Raw genomic sequence first — 17,799 nt, 5'->3', positions numbered from 1 at the left:
TATGCCCAGTGGTCTGTGGTGGGATGTTAGATGGGGTGGGATCTAAGTTACTGCAGAGAATTCTTTCCTGAGTGCTGGCTGGTGAGTCTTGCCCACATGCTCAGGGTTTAGCTGATCGCCATATTTGGGGTCAGGAAGGAATTTTCCTCTGGGGCAGATTGACAGAGGCCCTGGAGGTTTTTTGTCTTTCTCTGTAGCGTGGGGCATGGGTCACTTGCTGGCGGATTCTCTGCAGCTTGAGGTCTTCAAACTACAATTTGCAGACTTCAATAACTCAGTTAGAGGTTTGTTATAGAAGTGGATGGATAGGATTCTGTGGCCTGCTTTGTGCAGGAGGTCAAACTAGATGTTCATATTGGTCCCTTCTGACCCTAAAGTCTATGAGTCTATGAGCTCTTTTCCCAGCACAGGTCTGCTCTCTGAGCTGTTTCTGTGGCTCTGCTCCCAGCACTGACCTGCTCTCTGGGCTGCTTCTCTGGCTGGCGCGGCTCTGCTCCCGAGTTCAGCTCGGGACCGTGCTCTCTCCTTAGCTCGGCCCAACTCTGTTCCAGGCAATTCCAGCTCACCCAGAGGACAGGCCCCCCTGGCCTCCTGACTCCCTCATTAGCCTGCCCGCCCTGTCAATCAGGCTGACCTGCAGCATTGGCCTCTCCCCATTGTTCCTGGGGACTGTCAGTCTCAGGGTCTTGATTTCCCATTGACCCTTCCCCTTTCTCTTTGTACTGGGAGCTAGCCAACCAAAAAAACCCATGAGTTTTAGTAAAGGGCCAACAATCCCCTAACATTTGGCTAGGAAACATGAAATAAATTTGAGGTTCCTACCTTCTCCGGCTTCTGGAAGGGAGGAGGAGCTGTCTGTCTCCTTTTCCACAACCAGAACTTCTGGGAGTGGGGCGGAGGTCTCTCCCCCATCCCCCTGGCTGCTGTGAGGGGTGGAGAGATGTCTTAAAAATTTTCCCTCTCCCTCCACGGTTTGGCACTTCTCCTCTGAGAATACCTCTAGTGCCTATCCCTGCTGCAGCCCTTAGATTTCACAAGCAGCAGCATGAAATCAACACTATTCTTGACAGAACAGTGTCAACAGTACTGCTGCCACAGGGTTGCCAATAACTGCCCATGCAGGGGTCTTGTCAGTTTCATTCTGTTGTGTGCTATAAACAGCACAAAGGGAGCAGCAGCACAGGAGCTGGATGTCTGCAGATTCAGGAAGACCACACGGCATCGCCTCAGGTTTCTTTTCAACCAGACTAGCTATTTTTCAAATAAAAATTATATTCTAGAGAAATTGATGGCTTGCTATGTAAAGTTACCCACTAACTACTAGCAAGTGGGTTTTTCAAGTTCTGAATTAGATAAATTAATGACACAGGGATGGACCCACAAGAAATAGGTGTGAGAAGATGGTGTGGGAGAGCTGGAAGAGGTCTGCACTCTTAGGGCTGGTCTACACTGAGCGGGGATGGATCTAAGATACGCAACTTTGAAGTATCTTAGTTCGATTTACCTGTCCGTCCTCACGGCAACAAGTCGACCGCTGCGGCTCCCCTGTCGACTCCGCTTACTCCTCCTGCCAAGGTGGAGTACGGGTGTCAATTCGGAGATTGATTTATCGCGTCTAGATGAGATGAGACATGATAAATCGATCCCCGATAGATCGATTACTCCCCCCAATCCGGCGGGTAGTGTAGACGTGGCCCAAGCCTCCAAAACATGCATGCCAATGAGAAGAATGGGGAGCAAAGTCCAGGGTAGCCAATGAGACCATGAGTTTGTGGTCAAAAGTCCCAGAGAGGCCTGGACTAGTGATCTACTCTACTTCCCAAGGCAGAGCAGAGACATCAATATCATGTAAACAATCACTGCAATGGGCACTGATCTACATCCTCATCGGCAGGATCCACAGAAGTGCCAAGCTCTGAGGGCACTCCAGAACCTCTGAGCCCTAGAAGAGGTCCCACAGAAAAAGGCTGATGTACCTTGGTGGAGCCCTGGGAAAGAAGCATACTGTGCTCTGCACCTGCTCATTGCATGTGCTAACAACCTGGCTTCCCCTCTGGCCCCTTCCCCAAACACTACATTCACGTTTTACTTTTTTTTTTTTTTTTTTTTTTTTTTTTACAGTAATACAATAGCATTCAACATTTTTAATTAAGAAAATAAACCCTCTTCCTCTGTCCAGTAATAAAAAGGGGTGACTGTAAATCCAGTCTTTCCCAGTTCTCAATGTCTGCGGTTGCATTTAAAAACCATGAAAACCACAGGGTTTATATTTTTAAGTTGGAAAAGTGCCTCTCAGGAAAGCCAGAAACTTCTTTCTATTCATTCTCTTTTTTCTTTTTGCATAGATCATTCAGAACACATTGTGATCACGACAAAACTGGCACACACAGGCTAGTGAAGTAAAATGATGGTTTGCTCATGTGCCATCTCAAAATTCAATTACATTATTCACCAATTTTTCTGAAATGTACTGGCAACAGAAATTCATTTTCTAATCAAAGCCACTCGTGTATCTTGCAGGGGAAAATGAGACGTCAAACCCCAAAGGAGAAATTCACCAGTGAAAAATCTCTCTGTGGTTTTCCTTTGTGTCAAGAGCCAATAAACGCCACACAGCCTGAGGCCTGGAAGAGTTACAGTCAGCTAATTAAAAGAAACTGAAAGTAAGAGAAAGAAGATAATGTGATTGAAATTTAGGATTCCATCAACCAGTCAGTTACAGCTGCACTTTATAGCTGGAAAAGGTCAAGTTCTATTTGTAAATGCTCAGGACTTCTCTAAGGCAATGTTAACTAACATCTAAAGCCTGAAAAATGGGGAGGCTTTCATTTTTTAAATATTAAGTCTTTATTACCATGTCTAACAAGAGGCAGATAATAAATATAATGATTTCCAAACCAAATCGACCCATCAATTAGGTCATAAACAACCTTAACTCTCCCCTTATGGTTTTTGCCTAAAATAATACTAAAATCTAGGAAACAAGCCTAACCTGAATGAACATCTTCAGTTTATCAGAATGATCATTTGGGACAATTCTGCAAAAGAAAAGAGGGTTGTAAATATTTAAATATCATACTGTAAAGCTGTACGTACATGTCAGCAGCATATCTGGAGCAAAGAACTCAATCAGTAGTTCACAAGCTAGGAGGTGCAGGGTTGTGGGCAATCACACTCACATATCCCAGACACAAATATACAAAACCAAAGCCATGGTCTCAACTGCGTTGATTCCACATACAAAGTAATAAAAGCTTAGATTTACTGAAGTCTTTATCACAACCTGATCTGTCAACAGTCTCCCAGCAAAATATTTGTATCCTGACACGCAAGGTATGCTGGATACATAAAGTGGAAGGTTAGTGGGTTCAGGGACCAAGTTAAAATTGTTTGGGTGACACTAAAGATAAATTTCTATCTTTTCTGATGATCAGACATTGTTTTTTAAGATAACATTAACTTTGAATTTTCAAACTAACATTGGAGATTAAAAAAAAAAAAGATATGAAGTTCCTCCACAAGTAATGGACAGCTATTTCCAACCTTAAAGTCATCAGCCTTGCCTATTCCTAATGCGTACATCTCACATACAGAAACCTCAATTTAACCACACACTGGTTGGAATTATTAGCCTCTCCATCTCTACTATGCTATGTAAAGGGATTCTTTGAGCTTGTGAACATGATTTTATGGGGAACTGCTCTTGTCATCGTGAATTCCATACTTTTCTTTGTATTCTACACTCATTCATATAAATACATGTAACAAACACCTGAAGCAAGACATTTTTTAAATATTTGGGCAATTTTACAAGAACCAGCATTATGCTTCACAATACACGTTTTGAAGCCCTGCATTATAATCACATTTAAGAGCTCACTAAGAGAAAGCAGACATTAAGAGGAAAGGCAAAACAAGCGGTAGATGAATTTTGGATAATTTGAGAGACTGGAGAAAAGATGAATGTACAAACAGCCAGATATAAGTATACTGAAGGGAGTGCTGTTCTCCCTGTGCTTTATAGGAGGCTTATTAAACAACTCATTACTACTGGATTTTACTCAGACGTAGAAAAAAGAAAAAGCACTGCCAACATGCAGACTAGCTAGTGGAATGGAAATACATACCAATCAGAGATTATGGTTACCTGGCCAAAAGGATCATAGTTAAGATCATTCATTAATTTTTAAAGTTAGGGTCTTATTACTGCAACACTGTTAGATCTTGCTACACCCTCCTTGCTTTGTGTTGAAGGCTCATTGCCTCACAAAAGACTCATTTAACCCTCTGTCAGCTTCAGTATGAGCATGAGGAAGTCCCTGAGGAATATAGGAGCTAAATGGGGAAATCCCTCAGAAAACAGTTAGAAGCTCAAAGGAAGAAGACCACCCACTGTCCAACAGTTCTGAAACATGTTCCTGAGAACTGGGGATTCTCTGTTGCTTTTAGTTTTTTCCAATTCCTTTTGCAAAACTTATCATGCTTTAGCACCAGGGTATCAATTAAAAATCAGACTTATTGCCAACTACCATAATCCTCTTCTAGTTTAGCGCTTTTCTGCCTGCAGAGGGAAGGAATGAGGCCAAGCAATCAGGGAATCAGAATAAGCAATAGAAGTAGGCGGAATTCAGTCTCTGAACGGCAAAGGTTTAGCCCATCAGGATTTAGGAGAATCTACAGCAGGGGTAGGCAACTTATGACAAGTGTGCCGAAGGCGGGACATAAGCTGATTTTCAGTGGCACTCACACTGCCTGGGTTCTGGCCACCAGTCGAGAGGACTCTGCATTTTAATTTAATTTTAAATGAAGCTTCTTAAACATTTTAAAAACCTTATTTACTTTAATATACAACTAAACTATTCTCGTATGTATAGACTTATAGAAAGAGACCTTCTAAAAAGATTAAAATGTATTACTGGCATGCGAAACATTAAATCGGAGTGAATAAATGAAGACTCAGCACAGCACTTCTGAAAGGTTGCTGACCCCTGATCTACAGCATTGAGAAGCGGGTTTTTCATTACTATCATTCCATCTCCTTCAGACCAATCAACTATGTACTCTCCTCCTAAGAACATATGTTTTAAATGACATCTAATGGTATAGCCATAATTTCCACATACTTTCCGAACAATGCCAGGATCACATTTCCTAATTTATTCACAGTGAAATGCAACCCCTGCTTATTTTGTATTCATGCTGATACAACAGTATAGCTAAAATCACCACTATTCATTTTCTACAACTGTACAGTCATTTTTTCTCTTAATACTTCCATTCTGTTCACTATCCTGAATAGACAACTCATAGAGCACTTTTCTGAATATAACACGGAATCATGTGGTGTAGTTGTGTACAAGGGTTGGTGTGGTAAGTTACAATCTATAAAAATATAAACAAAATAAAAATACAGGTTTCTAATATGAACATTTTTTATAGTGATCAAAAAATAAACACGTCAGGAGGTAATGGAAGAGGCAGAGTTCCAAAGCAACAACGAACTCTATCATAAAGGTGAGTAATAAAGCAAGGAAAGTTACTAACATGAAACTGTCATTGTCGCAGGGTAGGTCCACCTGTACAGGGTATGTCTGTTTGTGAGAGAATTAAAGTAGAGCTTGGGAGGCCTAAATGTCCTAGTCTCCCAAGTCACCACAGCAGCTCTGGCTCCTAGAGTGGTATGGCCTAATGCTCGGAGTTTGTGCAGCAGCCCTTTGGTTTGGGGCAGCATGGCTCGAGTCACTAGGACACCCTTCTAGGTAGTGTAATATGGCCTGGTGGCTGGAGTCAATAGAACTATCCATTTGTGTCAGGGCAATGTTCCCTAGTGGCCGGAGTCAATAGGATTACCCTTTTGTGGCAGGGTAGTGTTGTCTAGTAGCCAGAGTCAAAAGGACGACCCTATTGTGGCAAGGGCAGTATGGCCTAGTGCAGGAGTGGGCAAACTTTTTGGGCAGAGGGTCACATCTGGGGAGGAGAGAATTGTATGCAGGGCCGGGGCAGAGGGCTGAGGTGCAGGAGGGAGTACAGGGTGTGGGAGGGGATGCGGTGTGCAGGAAGAGGCTCAGGGCAACAGATTGGGGCAGAGGAGAGGTGCTGGGTGCATGAGGGGGCTCAGGGAAGGGGTGCGGACTCTGGGAGGGGGCTCAGGGCAGGCTTGGGGTGGAGGAGGGGTGCAGCAGGGGGTTGGGATGCAGGAGGAGTGTAGGGTGCAGCAGGGAGCTCAGGGCAGGGGGTTAGGGGGCAGGAGGGGTGCGGGGTGTATGAGGGGGATCAGGGCAGGGAGTTGGAGTAGAGAGGTGCAAGGTGCAGGCAGGGGGCTTAGGGCAGGGAGCTGGGGGGTGGGGTGCAGGAGGGGTTCGAACTCTGGCACAGCGCCGCTTACCTAAAACAGCTCTGGGTTGGCAGCAGTGAGCACCGGGGCCAGGGCAGGCTCCTTGCATGCCTGCCCTGACCCCAGCCCTGCCCCACTCTGGGAAGCGCTGCAGCCCCTGGGGGAGGGGGGCAGAGGGCTCTGCATGCACTGCCCTTGCCGCGCCTCCAGATACCTCCCCCGAAACTCCCATTGGCCTTGGTTCCCCATTCTCGGCCAATGGGAGCTGTGGGGGGCGGTGCCTGGAGGCAAGGGCAATGCATGTGGAGCCCTCTGCCCCCCCACTCGAGGGCTGCTTTTGAGAGCGGCGTGGGACCCACGACACAAGGGGGCGCAATCCCGCGGGCCTGATCCAAAGCCCTGAGGGGCCGCATAGGCCCACGGGCCGTAGTTTGCCTGCCCCTGGCCTAGTGCCTGGAGTCAACAGGACTAACCTTTTGCAGCAAGTGTGGCTTAGTGGCTAGAATCAACAGAATCACCCTCTGTGGCAGGGCAGTGTGGCCTAAGCGGCCAGAGTGGGGTAAACTACCACCCGGGGGGGCCAGCAGGCTGTGTAGGGGGACCTGGGCCCTCCTGACTCCATCGGTCTCAGCCCAGGTCCTGCTATTGCGGAATTATCTGCCACTGTGTCAGAGGATATCCTTCTGAAACACACTGAGTCAAAGCCCAGTACCTCAACCAGATCAATGCTTAGTCCCCTTGGGCTACTTCCTACCCATTCTTCCACAGCTGGTAATCTTAGGGGTTCCGTGGTCTCCTCTGTCTGTGGCATCGGGTGGCAGGTAGTGCCGCAGCCGGCCTGGCCTCTGCATCTGCGAGCACCAGCAGTCCCTTCGCAGGAGTCTGCAATGCAATTCTGTTCCCTTTAGCGGCCAGCCCAAACTGAGCTGAGCTGCTCCCTTTTATATCCTGGCTCCAGCTGGACCATGCCCAACAGAGATGAGAGAGCATGGCCTTCTCGGCCCTCAGAATGTGATTAATCCCCGCTGAACCAGTGCGGAGTAGGTACACCTCGTCATGGTCATGCTCAGAGATTCCAAGGCTAGAAGGAACCGTTGTAATCATCTAGTCTGATCTGTATAACACAGACAGACAATAGAACTTCCTCAAAATAATTCCTTTTTGAAATAGGTCAGTGTTTCTCAACGAACTGTCTGTGGATCAGCACTGGTCCCTAAGATCTCCCTGACACAGGTTAGGAAGGCAGCAAGCTGGTCTCTGGCATCAAAAAGGTTGAGAAACACTGAACTAGAGCATAAGGAGTGCATTACCTCTGCAGAGCTGCACCCTTGGAGTACACAAGGAGACTCAAGTTCTCTAACTGTTCTTATCTGAAAGTTCACTGTGCATGAAGAGACACCATTAACCTTCTGGTCCTTTCTCATCACAGATTGTGTGTTCTTGTGTCCCAAGACAGAGTTATTCTTCCTGGGACCATACTGTTTCCATTTTATTTCCACAAACAGCACCACCAGTTCTCTTGATTTCTCATAGCAGCTTGGTTACGAGGCATCCTCCCTTACCCCCTTCTCTGACGTTTGGGAAGTTTCAAAAACTGCCTCTCCCTCAGTGACCCCACCCCCTCCCACACATTCTTCACACAGCTAAAAATACATCAATAGGTTCATTGCCACGAGGATGTTATATAAATACAATGGGATAGAAAACGAGGTGGTCCATGCACTCATGAATGGAAGAGGAGATGGCCTCTGAGAGGGTCTTTCTACTAAGATGTTGCCCACACTCCAAAAAGTCGGAGACCTCTGGCTGTCTATAACGTAATAATCACCTAATGTATGTACAACAGGTTGCCAGTGGGAATGTTAGATAATATTAAAAGGAATATTTTCCAAATTCCCCAAAGTCAGTAGAGGCTAGTTACTAGGAGCCTGGTAACTTTGAATTGTACAGAATAGCTGTTCCTCACCCCCTCAATGTTTATTATGAACTGCAGAAGACACACACACACAAAGATGAAATCATACAAAGTGAGTGATTACTTATTTTCAGAAGCAACAAACTTTTTTCTTTAACAAAAATATTAGAATTTACAATATTTTGTTACCAAGAGCAATTTTTATTTCTTAAGGTTCTCTCCCTGAAAACCAATAAGACAAGTATGCCTTTCTAAAATATATAACAATGCTGACATTAATTGGATCAGAGCAATAAGAAAATAAAATGAATTAACAACACGGTTAGCAAACGGAGGGATCCTTCTTTATTAGGTATTTCTTGCTCCACTCCATCCTTAGGCTCAGTCTTCAGCTACAATTTTCTAAATGACAAGTGTTTTGAAGTCTACCACAGTTTGAAAGTTGTAGCTGAAGTTGGAGACGGAGCTTGAGGATGAAGTGAAGCCAGAAGTACCTAATAAAGGAAGACCCCTCCGATTGCTAACTGTGTTGTTACTTTCATATTCAGGATTAAGCAGATAAAGTGTTTCTTACTGAATTTCTCTGGAGAAAAATTTGAAACATTCAGAGAAATTCCTCAGAAACAAATGGTGGCCATTTGCCAAAAATAACTCTTCACATGATCAGTACATTCTGCAATGTCTCTAAGAGTTTGTCATGTTGACTAGATAATGGCAAAGACCTAGGAGAAGTCAGAATTTGGAGACAGAGACTGGGAGACAAAAGGGTGAGGGTCGAAAGAGAATGGAGCAAAGGGAAGAGAAAAAGGGGGTAAAGGCTGGGGGGGGGGGACAAAAGGGTAAAACAAAGACAGCATGAGGAAGGCAAACAACTGCAGTAAATGACGGAAGGGCTAAAAGGGAAGAAAATATGGGAGAATGACTCAAGGGAGAAGCTTCTTATAAAGACTAAGCTGTTAAAACACACATTTGAAGGCAAAACTCATCTTTTCTGGGGAAAAAAAAAAAAGAAATCCATTCCTCTCCAATGGAAGAAAGAGTCATCTATTGCTCAGGCAAAATGCAACCAACTCTTCAAAAGTGCAAGTTGTGAAAGCAAAATGGCAAACCAGACAATTATGCAAATAAATGTCTAGTTCTTGGTGAGTCAGAAGTTTTATGTTTTTCTAATGCAATATCCCAGGTAAAAAAGATTCCCATACTTTAAATGGAAATGGAATGAAGACATTATTATTTATTAAGTAATAAATATGCATTAAATAATAAAAAGACAAATATGCATCTGATTTAAACACATAACCATTTTTTGTTTTCAAAATGGCTAAAACTTTTTTTTTTTGTTAAATACAGGCCAAATAAAATCTATTCACATAAAATTAAGGGCTAATTCATCTGGTCAGAACTTCTCTCCCGAAATGAAAATGTTGTCAATGAAGGGAAAACTCACTATTCATAAAATACCCCACTTTTACTGAGAAAAGTGCAGTTATTTTTTATAGTTAATCACTGTTAACTCAAGCAATTAACACAAAACAAATTAAATAGATTTTTTTAAAAAGTTGCCCTTAGCAGTTTTAATCACATTGTTAAACAATAATAGAATATCAATTTAAATTTATTGTAAATATTTTGGATGTTTTTCTATATTTTCAAATATATTGATTTCAATTGCAACACAGAATACAAAGTGTACAGTGCTCATTTTATATCATTATTTTTATTACAAATAGTATTTTTCAATTCACCTCGTACAAGTACAAGTACTGTAGTGCAATCTCTTTATCATGAAAGTGCAACGTACAAAGATAGAATTATAGAATTATTTTTTTACATAACTACATAACCGGGAACCGCAAACTGCAGCCACTGGGAGCTGCAGGGGACCAGACCTGTGGACGGTCAATGTCAGCAAAATGTCTCGCGGCCCGCAATCAGATTACCACGGGCTGCAGGTTGCCCACCACTGGCCCAGACTGTTTATGGCCCCACCCCACTTGAAGGCCACTAATTCCCCCGTTTTTTTCTATGCTGGAAAAGTCTATAGCAGACCAAACTGCGAGGAGGCATGGCCTCCCTCAGAGGCGGAAACTGAGGGAAGGCCAAGGCAGATTACAGTGCGATTAAAACTGCAATTAGTCGTGACTATTTTTTAAATCTTGCAATTAATTTCGATTGTTTTTAATCTTTTGACAGTCCTAATTTTTTATTCAATTTCAAAACTTTAAAAGTCACACAAAAACTAATGCTCAAGGACCTCTCAGGCCTTTGAAGAGGTGTTTCTTATGTGTAACGAAAGTCCAAATTAATAAAATGAAGCAAACATTTTTACCCTAAAAACACCTTTAATCTTTTCATAGTAAACTGCAAAATTCATCTTTTCTTATGTAAGGAAACAACCTTACCAAAAAATGTCCCACTAAGAAGTCTTTTTTAAAGGCACTACACTTTCCAAAATACACACTTCGTAAAGCCCCACGAAGAACATAGCAATACAATATTTACTTATTTTAACTCTCAGTTTAGTGACTTTTTCCAATGATACTTTTTAAGCAAAAGAAAAAAAAATGCGGGGTGGGGGGGACTTTTCTCTTCCTGCAAATGCCCCTTGAATGATAATGTTGATGGAGGGAGGAGTGGGATGGGGGATTATATTTCTGAAATAACAGATGGGGCTATTTGTTTAAGAGAAGGGCTATCCAAATATCCACACCCTCATCTAACCTCAGCAGTGCTGTTTCTTGCTGAGCCTTGTTGCATCTCTGATTATCTAAGAATATAGGCAAGTCAGCCGAATCACAATATTAGTAAATTTTCCTTTATTTCATTAATCATGGTTTCACAGGACACAAAACTACAATAGAAAAACACAACCCAATTATGGAAAGCCAACAGTGTCTTCCTGCAAGCCCATGAAGTCTGGTAAAGATCAGGAAAAATTATGAATTCTAAAATTAATACATAAACAGTTTCTTTTCTTATCTTAAATATATTATTCTTTCATAGTCAATGGTGCTGAGAATACCACAATAAATGGACAGCAGGAGAAGCGGCAGACTGGAACTAAGTTTACAGGCTTTCAGTTAGGTATCCTAAACATTTTGGAGTTCAGAAGGAAGGATCAAATGCAAAATAATTTCAGAAGGTTTACCAATTTCCTCCCTTCCAAGCATCTCTGGAAATGCCCAAATCCTAACACTAATAGCCTTTAACAGGTTTTCCATAAATACTAATTCTTCTATGTAAAACAAACTGTCCATAGCTTCCATCCAGGACACACCACACAATCCACTGTCTACAGCAGGGGTCGGCAACCTTGCAGAAGTGCTGGGCCGAGTCTTCATTTATTCACTCTAATTTAAGGTTTTGTGTGCCAATAATACATTTTAATGTTTTTAGAAGGTCTCTTTCTATAAGTCTATAATATATAACTAAACTATTGTTGTATGTAAAGTAAATAAGGTTTTTAAAATGTTTAAGAAGCTTCATTTTCAAATAAATTTAAATGCATGCCCACACCTGACCAGTGCGCGAGGACCTGGCAGTGTGAGTGCACTGTTAAATCAGTCGTGTGCCCTTTGGCTGCATGCATGGGCTGTCGCAACCGAAGATACATTGATTTTGCTCCAGTCCTACAGACAGGACAAGCACCTCAGTCTATCAGTATTCTTATAACCTACATATACCCCACCCTGTGAGATTAAACACAAACACGATTGACGGCCAGAAGAGTACCCAGAAAGATCACCTACTACAGGACGAGCCACAAGAATAGTAACAGATTGCATCTAGCCGTTACCTACCCCCACTAAAACCTTCATCCCAGCAACCTCATCAGATCTACACTATCCTGAAAGATGATCCTCACTTCTCACAGATCTTGGAGAAACTTCTCGGCTTACGGCAGCCCCCACCTGAGGCAAATGACTCACAGAAACCACACACAACAAACAATAAACACTAATCCAGGAGCTTATCCTTGCAACAAGCCTGATGCGACTCTGTAAACTTTTTTCAACATGACATCATCATAGGATCTAATAATATCACCATAGTCAGGCGTTACCTGCATCTACAATGTGTATTGGCGCATGTGCCAGCAATCGCCCTCTCTCTGCTGTACATTGGCAACCGAGACAGTCTCTACGTAAAAGATAATGGACACAGATCGGTGACATCAGGAATCAATCACATTAAAAACCAGTAGGAGAACAGCTTCAACCTCTCTGGTCACTCAGTCAACGAGCTTAAAGGTGCAATTTTGCACATGAACAGCTTTTCAACCAGACTCCAAAGCAGAAACTGTCTGAATTGACTTATATATGCAAACTAGATAACATCGACATTTAGGTTTGATACGACTGGGGACATGGCTGTGAGCCATTACACACATTGAAATCCTATTTCCCATGTTTAGTTTCCTCACACCTTCTTGTCAAACTGTCTGTAACCGGCTATCTTGACTATCAGTACAAAAGTTTTTTTCTCTTAATTAATTAGCCTCTTACAGTTGGTAGGGTAACTCCTACCTTTTCATGTTCTCTTTATGTGTATATATATCTCCTTACTATATGCTCCATTCTATGCATCTGATAAAGTGGGCTGTAGCCCACAAAAGCTTATGCTCAAATAAATTTGTTAGGCTCTATGGTGCCACAGGTAATTCTGTTCTTTTTGCAGATACAGATTAACACGGCTGCTACTCTGAAACCTGTCCATAGTGAGGACTTCTATTCAGTGAGTTGATGCTATTTGGTTCTGGTTCGAAGGTTATATCTAAACTTAAAACAATAGCAGTGTACAGTCTCCACTGTCAGGCTCTGCTCAGGCTCGGATGATATTGGCAGAGTCACATGAAGGAAGAGGAGTAATCCACATTGCGCCTATTTGTTTCTACCTTCCCTCTCTAACCAGCATAACAAGCATCTCACCCTGGGGGTTGGGTTTTTTTAAAACAAATTGTTTTACAGTTCCTAGTAAACTGGCCAGATCTAGATGTTTTACAATTTTAAAAAATGGAAAACCTCCAGCATTCTGATTCTGACACGAAGTATTTCTAGATTTTCTGGTATTTGTTCTTCCTAGAAAAAGATCATCAAAACAGTTAGTGTCCTTTTCTTAACACATAGACTAGAAGGCCAAAGCTGTCACCTGTAAGAATTAACATTAGGTGTTACAGAGAGCATTAGTCACTTTGGAGTTAAGGTTGCAACTAGCTTTCCTAGTAAAAACCATGGTTTGTTCTATTCCCTCCGCCGTGCCAGACATGGAGAACATGCATGGCAGTCGGTGACTGGAGCTGAGTTAATGATTTTGGGGGTACTTTAACCTTGCATTGCTATTGCTAATGTTGTGTGTTAAATCTTAAACTTACTTTGAATGTCCCAGCTTTCCAATATTTGTAGGGCTTTGCCCCTCTCAGGGTCTGATTCAATGCCCACTGAAGCCTGATTTCACAAGGCCCTTCAACCTAATTGCCTTCTATGAGGAGATAATTGGCTCCATGGATGAGGAGAAAGCAGTGGCCGTGTTATTCCTTGACATTAGCAAAGCTTTTGATACGGTCTCCAACAGTATTCTTGCCAGCAAGTTAAAGTATGGGCTGGATGAATGGACTATAAGGTGAGTAGAAAGCTGGCTAGATCGTCAGGCTCAAGGGGTAGTGATCAACGGCTCCATGTCTAGTTGGCAGCCGGTATCAAGCAGAGTGCCCCAAGGGTCGGTCCTGGAACCAGTTTTGTTCAATATCTTCATTAATGATCTGGAGGATGGTGTGGATTGCACCCTCAGCAAGTTCGTAGATGACACTTAATTGGGAGGAGTGGTAAATAAGCTGGAGGGTAGGGATAGGACAGAAGAATCCCATGCACTGCTACAGACTAGAGACCAAGTGGCTAGGCAGCAGTTCTGCAAAAAAGGACCTAGGGGTTACACTGGACGAGAAGCTGGATATGAGTCAACAGTGTGCCCCTGTTGCCAACAAGCCTAACAGCATTTTGGGCTGTATAAGTAGGAGCATTTCCAGCAGATTGAGGGATGTGATCATTCCCCTCTATTTGGCATTGGTGAGGCCTCATCTGGAGTAGTGTGTCCAGTTTTGGGCCCCACACTACAAGAAGGATGTGGAAAACTTGGAAAAAGTCCAGTGGAGGGCAACAGAAATGATTAGGGGGCTGGAGCACATGAATTATGAGGAGAGGCTGAGGGATTATTTAGTCTGCAGAAGAGATGAATGAAGGGGGACTTGATAGCTGCTTTCAACTACCTGAAAGGGGGTTCCAAAGAGGATGGATCTAGACTGTTCCGTGGTAAATGACAGTAACAAGACGTAAAGGTCTCAAGCTGAGTGAGGGGAAGTATTAGGTTGATATATAGGAAAAATTTTTCACTGGGAGGAGTGGTGAAGCATTGAATGGATTACCAGGGAGGTGGTGGAATTTTCTTCTTAGGAGGTTTTAAGTCATGCTGATGAAGCCTGGTGCGATGATTAGTTGAGGATGGTCTGCTTTGAGCAGGGGGTTGGACTAGAGCAGGGGTAGGCAACTAATGGCACGGTGACGAAGGGGCACAGTGAGCTGATTCAGGCAACCACACTCCCGGTTGGCAGTCTGTCTAGGGGGGAGGGGACCGCTGTTTTAATTTTAATTTAATGACAGCTCTTAACATTTTAAAACCTATTTACTTCATATACAAAGTTTAGTTATATATTATAGACTTATAGAAAGAGACCTTCTAAAAACGTTAAAATGTATTACTGGCACGCAAGACTTTAAATTAGAGTGAATAAATGAAGACTTGGCCTACCACTTCTGAAATGTTGCCGACCCCTGGAGTAGATGACCTCTTGAGGTCCCTTCCAACCCTGATATTCTATGATTCATGTGGGTAAAGCACCCTCCCTCATCAAGACAAATGCCAATCCAGACAGCAGTGGTTAATCTGCTTTTACTCTTCCCAATCCAAAGAGCCAAAGCCATGTGGCAGGTTTTCTGCAGTGACCTGTTGCCTTACCCAAGTAAGCACATTTTCTTTCAAGGGAAGAATTTAATTGGAAGAAACATTGTCAGCCCCCAACAAGCTGCAAACTGAGTCTTATTTACATAATGGGAAACGTGAACCAAAAAGCTTAGACAAAAATATTTTAAAAAATCACAGAAGTCGGAGATAGAAAGGACCTACTAGACTGCCCAGCCCATCTGTCTGCCAAATAATTAGTAGACTCTCAGCCCGGTTCCCCGTTCTGCTTTGCTAATGAAATTACCTTGATTTACACCTGTGTAAGAAAGAATCAGGTCTTCCAAAAGCAGACTGGCACTACAAATCATTGTATTTTAAAAGAAAATATTAGAAAATTATTTTCTCCTTTATTTACTCACACCTCAAAGTTGCTATTTTCCCCAGCAATCGAGAATGACAACATCTCACACAAGGTATTATAGGCAATACTGCTGCTTGTGCTGTTCCTGGGTGGGATTTTCAAAAGTGCAGTGGGAGCTGGGGGACCTAATGTTAGGAATATCATAAACTGCTGCAGGAGGCTCAGAGAATCTTGATGGCTGATTTTTGCAGATACAAAGCTTTCCAGGTCACTTTTTAATTACTCAGCCAAGAATAAATTCATTTTCACAAACAACTCCTTGTCTAATATGAGTTGTGTGCATTACAAATAAACTCAGGCTAAAATTTGTCATTTAGATAATGCTTTAGATGACTAAATAATTTGCCTCTGAATTGTCAGGATTCCTGGTAATAGGTACAGGAAGACCAAAGAGACAGAGGTCAGGTAAAAATGGCAATGTCCATTTATTTATGCAAGGCAAAACTGACATGTTTACTCCTTTATCTGAGGCAAAATTGGAAAGCTCTGGTGCCCACCACACATGATGCTTGTAAAGTTACAGCCCACATACTGGAAGCTGAAGTACAAAAGAAAGGATACCTGTCAACATACCACTGACACATTTCTAAGAGGACTGTTAGTTGCTATGGTAAATGGGGAGGGTTATGAGACTGCCTGGTTACAAGTATGACTGACGCACATCTCAAACAATTGTTCTTTTCCTGTTCCTACAACAAAAGAAGGATGTTGAGAGGTGTTTATCTGAATGAATAAGACAAGCAAGCACTCTGACATTTATGGAGCAACATTCCCTCCCCCAACCCTAAACTATTTAGTGTTATTATATAAAGTATGGAACCATGGTTTCCCCACTAATAATGAAGAAACTGCTCAGAAAAAATTATATGATCCATGAGCACCATGGCTGTTACTACAAAATAAAAGCATTTTGGGTTAGACCATAATATGCAGATGTTCCAAGATTTTCCCCCAGGAAAATGCAGTCCTCTTTATTAAAGATTTTTCGAAGAAAATAAATTTGTTTTAAAAGTAAAGTCTGTATGTACGTCACTTCTAGAGATTACGGTCCTGGCCTCTGTGGTATCACTGGGCACAGCCTCTCACAATACCCCACAGAACAGATTGCTTTACAAAGGAATTTGTGACACTGAATTAAGCTACTGTAACCAAGTGAGAACCTCATATTAGTTTGTGATACCCTGACTCACACTGAGTAGTACCTTGCTTCTCCAACACTGATTTCAGAGGGACTACTGGAGGGGTAAAATATTACCCAGTGTGAGTAAGATGTCACAAAACTGCTGGGTGTTGTGCTCATCGCCCAAAGTACTCCCAGTACAACTCTGGTGGTAGTAAGCCTCATTGTACACCCAGCAGTGTTTGCAGGAACTAGTCCAAAAGGGAGGGAGGCAAAGGCACTTTCATTTAATCTGAGCAACCACCAGAGAAACTCTGGGACTTAGAGTGACTTCAGTACTTGGAGCAGCCCTTACCATCTCAGCATAATTTCAAAGATGAATTACGCAGCTTAGCATTAATGTATAAGCACTATACATATGCACTGAAGCTGCCATATCTTTAAAACATATTGTTCCTTGTCCTAGATATTCTACTTCTGTCAGGCCAAGAGGCTTTCCTGACACTTGCTATCATAAGCATAAATCCCAATCCTGAACCTTAGCGTCCAAAATGTGGGTGCCTAGTATGAAACCTCCAAGCTTAATTACCAGCTTAGATCTGATATCGCTGCCACCAGCCAGATTTCCCCTCTCTGGCGCCCTCTGGTCTCCCCAAACCTTCCCTGGGGGACCCCAAGACTCAGACGCCCTGAGTTTACAACAAAGGGAAAACAACTCCCCCTTGTCTCTTCTTATCTCATCCCCAGCTCCCCCTCCCTGGGTTCCTGGCGAGACTGTACTTAAACTCCTTGAATGCAAAACAGAGAGGGCATTTACCTCCCCCTTTCTTCTTTCCCTGAGGCTGCACAGATTCACCCTCCGTAAATCTAACACAAAGAGAATTTCCTTCCTTCGTACCTTAGCCTACCCAGAGAAAACTACTCAAACAGGACTTAAAAAGAAAGAAAACACATAAACATGATCTCTGCATTAAGGGACAATAACAGGGCTATTACTTAAAAGAAAAAATATGAATAAACAGCCTTATTCAAAAAGAAATACAATTAAACATTCC

The 17,799-nt window shown here is 42.6% G+C and overlaps 1 protein-coding gene across 7 annotated transcripts in view; it reads right to left on the bottom strand.

The window, feature by feature from the left end:
* The window catches only part of EXD3 (exonuclease 3'-5' domain containing 3), a 606,819-nt gene that overhangs the window by 456,403 nt on the left and 132,617 nt on the right, over nucleotides 1-17,799 (bottom strand). Inside the window, exon 1 of one of the 7 annotated variants that reach the window (XM_075060512.1) lies at nucleotides 1,505-1,610. The exons of the other annotated variants lie outside the window; for them this stretch is intronic. The gene's annotated coding sequence lies outside the window, so the exon portion shown is untranslated. Of the gene's footprint in view, nucleotides 1-1,504; nucleotides 1,611-17,799 lie in introns of those variants that run through there. 7 annotated transcript variants of the gene reach the window in all.

The sequence above is a fragment of the Chelonoidis abingdonii genome, chromosome 24 (assembly GCF_003597395.2).
Source record: "Chelonoidis abingdonii isolate Lonesome George chromosome 24, CheloAbing_2.0, whole genome shotgun sequence".
Taxonomy (NCBI): Eukaryota; Metazoa; Chordata; order Testudines; family Testudinidae; genus Chelonoidis; species Chelonoidis abingdonii.
This window is presented reverse-complemented; position numbering and strand designations above follow the sequence as displayed.